This window comes from Echinops telfairi, unplaced genomic scaffold, assembly GCF_000313985.2.
Source record: "Echinops telfairi isolate 266 unplaced genomic scaffold, ASM31398v2 ScPeMD7_7417;HRSCAF=8455, whole genome shotgun sequence".
Lineage (NCBI taxonomy): Eukaryota > Metazoa > Chordata > Mammalia > Afrosoricida > Tenrecidae > Echinops > Echinops telfairi.
The window spans coordinates 4,283,560-4,290,817 of NW_022111317.1; the positions used below are offsets into that span (position 1 = coordinate 4,283,560).

At 49.9% G+C, this 7,258-nt stretch overlaps 1 non-coding gene across 1 annotated transcript; it reads right to left on the reverse strand.

Moving 5' to 3' along the window:
- Nucleotides 1-903: 903 nt before the first annotated feature.
- Nucleotides 904-1,008, reverse strand: LOC115872011. The gene has a single exon (XR_004047596.1). It is a non-coding gene; the product is annotated as a U6 spliceosomal RNA (small nuclear RNA).
- Between the last annotated feature and the right edge of the window lie 6,250 nt (nt 1,009-7,258).

The window sequence follows — 7,258 nt, forward strand, 5'->3', positions numbered from 1 at the left end:
TGCCATCAGCCTGTCTCCATGTGGCTTGTCAATAAGGATGTCTCACAGAGACTGAGCCTGTGTCCTGCCTGCAACGAGCTATGTGTCTCCTTAGCACCTCCAAATGAGGTCATCAAGCTGCAATCTGATTGACAGGCTCAACTCCACCCCTTCAGTCTTAAACCTCAAATTGACAACAGATCATGTACCTACCACCCAAGGCTAGAGCAGAAAGCCCCGTGTTTTTTCTCAAAGGTGGCTGGTGGTTTTGAACTGCTAGCTTTACAGATAGCAGTTCAACTTGTAGCCACTTTGCCACCAGGGCTCCTGAGAAAGACCTCTACAAGACTCTGAACCCCAGTCTCCAGCCAGGTGATTCCCCTTCGGGATCACCCACCTGTGCTTGTGTAATTGGCAGGACCCGTCAGGGTTTCCTTCTGCTGGGTCCCTGTGTGTTGGAACCAACTTGAAGCATTTTTTTTCATCCAGAAAATTATTTTCATTTTATTCCTGAGCACACGGGACACCAAAGACTTTTTTAAAAATTATTTTATTATTATTTATTAATTATTTTTAATAATTTTATTGGGGGCTCGTACAATGCATTACAATCCATACATCAGTTGAATCAGGCATGTTTGTACATATGTTGCCTTCATTCTTTTCTAGACATTTACTTTCTATCAAGCCCTTGGTATCAGCTTTTTTTCCCTCCCCTTCCCTTCCCCCACAACCCTCATAACCACCTGATAGGTTGTACATTGTTATTATTTTAATCTCTCACCCCACCGCTGTCTCCCTCCCCCCGTGTTTTCTGTTGATCTTCCCCCTGTAGAGGGGTGTATGGTTAGGTGTCCATCATTGCGATCAGTTCCCCCTTTCTCCCTTCCTCTCCCCCTCTTCTCCCTACCCTTCTGGTATCACAAAAATATGGGATGCCTCACAGATTTGCATGCCATCCTTGTGCAGGGGCCATGCTAATCTTCTCTGTATCGTTCCAATTTTAGTCTATGTGCTGCCGAAGCGAGCTGTTCCGCCAGGCCTGGAGCTCCACCCCTTCGCTTGTCTGGCTTCCCATTAGAACTCTCGGCAAGCACTTTTTTTTTTTCCTTTTGCTAGGTGAGCAAGGAGCCCTGGTAGCGTAGTTGATTCATTGATTAGACATTGAGCTGCTAACCTCAAGATTAGTAGTTCAAAACCACCAGATGCTCTGCAGGAGAAATCTGAGGCTTCTATCCCCATAAAGATTTCAGTCTCAAAAACCCCATCCTACAGGGTTTCTATGAGTTGATGGGCTTGACGGCAGTGAGTTTGTTTGTTGTTTGTTTCACCTCAATGTGGCAAGGTGACCCACCCTTTCCCCAGGCACTGGTCAGGTGACTCAAGTGCCCTAGAAACAGGCATAAAGGAAGATGACTGCTTCCCACAATAGGACAGGGTAGCAATGTCAACATGGATCTAAGGAAGCCCCTGCTGCCCCTGCTAGGGCCTTAGGAACTCCTGTTTGTCATTGGTTCTGTTTCAGACCTTTGGGAACGTGTGATAGTTAGGTTTATTGTGCCAACCTGGCCGATAGGAACATGTGAGATTCATCAGGTCACAGTTTGATTGGAGGGCAAAGAGATAAATAGCCCTGCAAGACCTGCCCCCCTCACTCTTGCTCTCTGGTCATCAGAGTGTATTGGAGCGTGCTGCTGCTTTAGCTCGTTCTCTGCCTTAACCTGTGAGCGACACTGCCTGTGAGCCAAGCCAACCTGTGGATCATGTTGCTAGAGCTTGAGGCTCCTTTGAGAGCTGCTTTGCCATGCTGCTGGTGCACACACTGCTTGAGCTTGAGGCTGGTGGATCCTGTCGCTTTACATTGCTTGCTTTCCATATCCCACCTGGGCCTGCTTTGCTAAGCTCCCCGAGCTCCTGACTGTTGCTATTTGCTGCCTGTGGGCAGCCTCTGCTTACCTTGCCCGAGGGAGGACGCCACTGTCTGCTTCCTTAACCTTGGACTGCAGCCTATGTGAGTTGAAGGACTTCCAGTATAGTAACTGTTCCATAGAAGTGAGTCGAACTGAACCCTCTGTACTGCTGTGTGGACTAATTAGCCGTTCTATTCTTCTCACTGAATAAACCTCTATATAAATCTATCTCTATATAATCATAAGTGTCCTGGTTTTGCTTCTCTAGAGAACCCTGCCTAACACAGGAGGTGAAGCGTGTGAGAGTGTAAGGGGGAGCAGGGCAGCCTTCCGGGGACTGCTAGGGTCCTGGGTCAAGGATGGCAGGCGTGTTCTGACACTCCTCTTTAGAAACCAGAGCTCTGCATTCAACAGCAGTGGGGTGACATCACACTCACTCCAGGGCATGCTGAGAGAGTCATCATTCATTCATTCATTCGTTCATTGAACGTTTTCTAAGCAAATCCTAAGTGTGACAGGAGAGTCTCTGGGCGGTACGGACAGCTACATAGCTACTAACCAAAGGGTTGGTGGTTTGAGTCCATCCAGAGGTGCCTGGGAAGAAAGGCCTGGCAATCTACTTCCCCCCCCAAATCCATTGAGAATGCTAAGGAGCCCAGCTCTATAGTTCTGCCTGACACGCATGGGGCTGCCATGAATGGGAGCTGATGTTAAGGCTTTGATGAATTAGGTGCTCTGGGGAACCAGCAGGCGGGCAAGAGAAGATCCTTGCCCTGAGGAGGCCCTGGTCTGGTGGAGGGCACTGGGGTGTTAACGACAATGCAGTCCCATGTGAGAGGAAACACAGAGGTGATGGCAAAGGGGCCAGATGGGGTGGGTAGTGGGGGTTCCAGGGTGCATTCCTGAAGGATGTGAGCTGAGAACACAAAGGGGTCTGGGAGTTAGCTCGGCTGAAGAGAAAGGCAGATGTGAAGGTGCCAGGGTGTATGAGCTTGGAGGAGGCCTCCCAGCACTTGGCTGCTAACCACATGATCTGAGGTTCAACTCTACCAGCTGCTCCGTGGGAGAAAGATGGGGCAGTCTGTTCCCATGAAGAGGACAGCCTGGAGGGCATTATGTACCATGGTAGGTCGGCTTATTGTGCCAACCTGGCAGTAAACACATGGGATTAATAAGGTCGTAGTTTAATAGAAGGGCAAAGAGATAAATGGCTCGGGGAGTCTCGCCTTTCTGTCTCTTGCTCTCTGATGATCGAACCAGTGTGCGGTTGCCTTACCTAGTTCTCTGCCTCAACTTGCTAGCTATACTACCTGTGGGACACCCAACCCATGGACCATGTCCCTATAGTTTGAGGTTCTTTCGAGACCTGCTTCACCACACTGCTGGAGTATACATCACTTGAGCTGGGGACTGTCATATCCTACCATCTGGCTGACTGTTGGTGACCCACCCTGCTGTTTGCTGCCTGTAGCCAGACTGCCTGTATTGCTCTACAGAGGACTCAGCTGTCTGCTTCATGGACTTGCACCCAGCAGCCCTCATGAGTTGAAGGACTGCCAGTGGATTAACTGTCTCATGGAAGTGAGTTGCACTGAGCCATTTGTACTGCTCTGTGGACTAATTAGCTGTTTATTTCTTCGTGTTGTATATATCTCTCCGTGGTGTGTGTGTGTGTGTGTGTGTGTGTGTGTGTGTGTGTCCTGTTTTGTTTCTCTAGAGAACCCTAACACACATACCTTTGAGTCACTTCCAACTAACAGCACCCTGTGTACAACAGAACAAACACCGCCCTGTCCTCACAATAGTTCCTGTGTTTCTGGGGGCAGTTCTTCTCTGTCCTGGGGCTGCCTGGATGGCAACAGGTTAGAATTAGGGTTTGAGCAGAGCTGGAGGTTTGGAAGCTGGAGCATTCCATGCAAGGGGCCTCCGGAAAGAACTGGGCCTTGGATTTCTCCCGTGAGAGAGACAGGGAGCCCATAGGCTTAAAAGAAGGAGGGCACAGTGTCATAGGGCTCCCTCTGGTCCTTCTTGGGCAACGGGAGCACTGAGCTGGTACCCAGCTGAGTCTAGCACTCATTTCTGGGTGGCCAGAAGGTCACCTCCCCTCTCACACCTCTGCTGCTGTAAATAGCCAGGTTTAGGCTCAGCACTTTCTCATTGGTCCTCTGCGGGCACCACAGTGTCCAGTAACCAAGCTCAGTCACTGCCATCAAAGCCATTCCAACTCCTAGTAACCCTTTAGTTCAGAGTAGAACTGCACCCTTTGAGTTTCTGAGGCTGGAGCTGAAAGCCTCCGCTTCCTCCCGCAGAACAGCTTGTGGGCTCGAACTGCTGACTTGTGGTTAGCAGCCCAACATGTGATCCACTATGTGACCAGTGATTCTTCCCCAAAGTCCTGGGTGGTGCAAATGACTTGTGCTCCGCTGAGAACCTAAAGGTTGATGGTTCAAACTCAGTCAGTCTTACAAAGGTGAATATTTAATATCTTCATTGTTATAAGGCAAAACAAAGAAGAAGACGACGTGCAGTTTATATAACAATAGACAGGACGTTGATGGCTATGAGGAGGCCAGGGGCAGGACCAGGACGAGGAGGGATGGGGCGGGGTGGGGACGACACAAAGCTCCTCATATAGGGATGGCTTAGTAGGACATTGCTGTTGATTTAATTTCTTGAGGTGTGCTCTGGAAATACATCTGTTTCTTTAAAAACAAACCCAAAAGAGCCCTCCCCCAATTCTTTATCTCTCAAAATAGTGGTTTGAGTGGCTTTAAAAAAAAGTGGGGGAGGGAAGAAACATTGAAATGGACGTTGAGTCTTCTGTGGAAAACAAGTTCATTTCAAACAAACAAACAAAAGACGGGGGGGTCCAAGGCCACCCAGAGATACTGGAGAAGCTTGGCCTGAAGCTCTGCGTCTGCAACGATTTCTGCCAGTGCTGCTCCATGCCTTTGGGTAGGTTCCAAGTCACGGTGCCCTGATGGACCACAGACAGAAAACTGTCTGGTCCTGCGTCTCCTCCCCGACCTGCCCTTTTTGAGCCCGTTGTCATGCCCACCGTGACCCTCTACTGTACCAAGCATGCTGTCCTCCTGGGACTGGTCCCTTCGGATAACATGCTATCAGGGCCAGCCAACCCAACATATCACAAAGCAAGAGACCGGAGAACTACAAAGGCAGGGCTCACTGAGCCAATTATCTCTCTGACCTTCAATTAACCCCACATGTGTTTATCGGCCAGGTTGGCACAATAACCTTTAACTATCTCAGCTACCTTAATACTAAACCTATAAATATATGTACATAGCTCTATGTCCCCATTCTCATATATAAATATATGTACATATGTACATGCCTTTATTTAGACCTCTATAAATGCCCTTTGCCTCCTAGTTCTTTCCTCTATTTCCTTTTACTTTCCTCTTGTCCCACTATCATGCTCAGCCTTCATTTGGGTTTCAGTAATTCCTCTAGGTTGCAAGTGTCCTGGTTTTGCTTCTCTAGAGAACCCTGCCTAACACAGGAGGTGAAGCGTGTGAGAGTGTAAGGGGGAACAGGGCAGCCTTCCGTGGACTGCTAGGGTCCTGGGTCAAGGATGGCAGGCGTGTTCTGAGACTCCTCTTTAGAAACCAGAGCTCTGCATTCAACAGCAGTGGGGTGACATCACACTCACGGGGTGACATCACACTCACTCCAGGGCATGCTGAGAGAGTCATCATTCATTCATTCATTCGTTCATTGAACGTTTTCTAAGCAGATCTTAAGTGTGACAGGAGAGTCTCTGGATGGTACGACAGCTACATAGCTACTAACCAAAGGGTTGGTGGTTTGAGTCCATCCGGAGGTGCCTGGGAAGAAAGGCCTGGCAATCCACTTCCCCAAAAAACATCCAATGGAACACTCTTTCCCTGTGACACAGGTCTCCAAGTTGGCTCAAGGGCATAAGACACGGACAATACGCACCCTCCCCATTTACACTCATCCCTGCCTCTCCTCTGGGATTTCCCCCATGTTTTCCAGGCTCTCTCCCCATTTTACATGGCCCTAGCTGGGAATGACCTTCAGTAAAATTCCCATTGATCTCTCCACTAGCAGCTACAGAAATGCAGGAGTGTTTGATATTGCCTTATAGTGACCCTAGAGGAAGGTATAGAACTGCCCCCTTGGATTTTTGACCCTGTGAATCTACTGGGGCAGAAAGCCTCATCTTTCTCCCTAAGAGTGGCTGATGGGTTTGAAGCTCTGATCTTATGGCTAGCAGCCCACTGTGGAAACCATTACCCCGTATCCAGTCGATGTCGGCTCATATAGGATGTTGACTCTATATGTTGGGGCAGAATTGCCCACTATGAATTTCTGAGGCCGCAACTCTTTACAGGAGTAGAAAGCCCCATCTTTCTCCCTCAGGTTGTCTGACAGTTTCAAAATGCTGTCCAAAGCTGTGGTTTGCAACCCAACGCTAACCACTGCACCCCCAGAGCTCTGTGGGTCCCGGGGCTTGCAGGCTTGCAGTTGATCATCACAACAGCACGCGTGGCTGCCAACTGGGAGAATACGATCAGTTATTTCCCCGGATGAGAACTGGAGGCAATAAAAGGTGATCGGGCTGTGGACGCAGGTTCTGGAGCCAACAGTCTGAGTTCAAGTGCAGCTTTCAGCTGTCTGGCAAGTCTCTAAGCTTCTGTTTCCTCGGCCCTGAGACTGGACATTGAGTAAGGGAAAACTACGAAGAATCGATGCCTTTGAACTACGGCGTTGGAGAGGAATATACTGAGTACACCATGGACTGCTAGGGCAACCGTCAGTTTTGGAGGAAGCCCCGCTGGAGAATCTTCATGTCACGTACTTTGGACATGCTGTCAGGAGAGATTGTTCCTGGGAGAAGGGCACCCTGCTTGGCGAAGTGGAGGGGCAGCAAAGACGAGGACGACCCTCAAGAAGATGGATTAACACAAGGTAGCTGCCACAGTGGACTTAGCACAATCGTGGGGACGGCGCAGGGCCAGGCAGGGCTTCCTATTGTTGTGCACGGGACAGCGATGAGGTGGCACCCACTTGAAGACCCCTAACCACAAAGACAAGAATACTACCACCGACTCCATGAGATAGCTGCATGATGAAAGCGAGGTGGCAGGAATGTTTAATATGCATGTGTAATAGGCACGCATAAATCTTATTATTTTTCTTTTCAGGCCAGGCGGCTTACGTCTTAGAGTCTGGGGCCATTTGGAGTGGCTCGCGTCTCGGCGGGTGGCGGTCCCCAGGCAATCCGGGGCCGGGCCGCGTGCCCACGTGCCGCGTCCGCGCGCCCACGTGCCGCGTCCGCGCGCCCACGTGCCGCGTCCGCGCGCCCACGTGCCGCGTCCGCA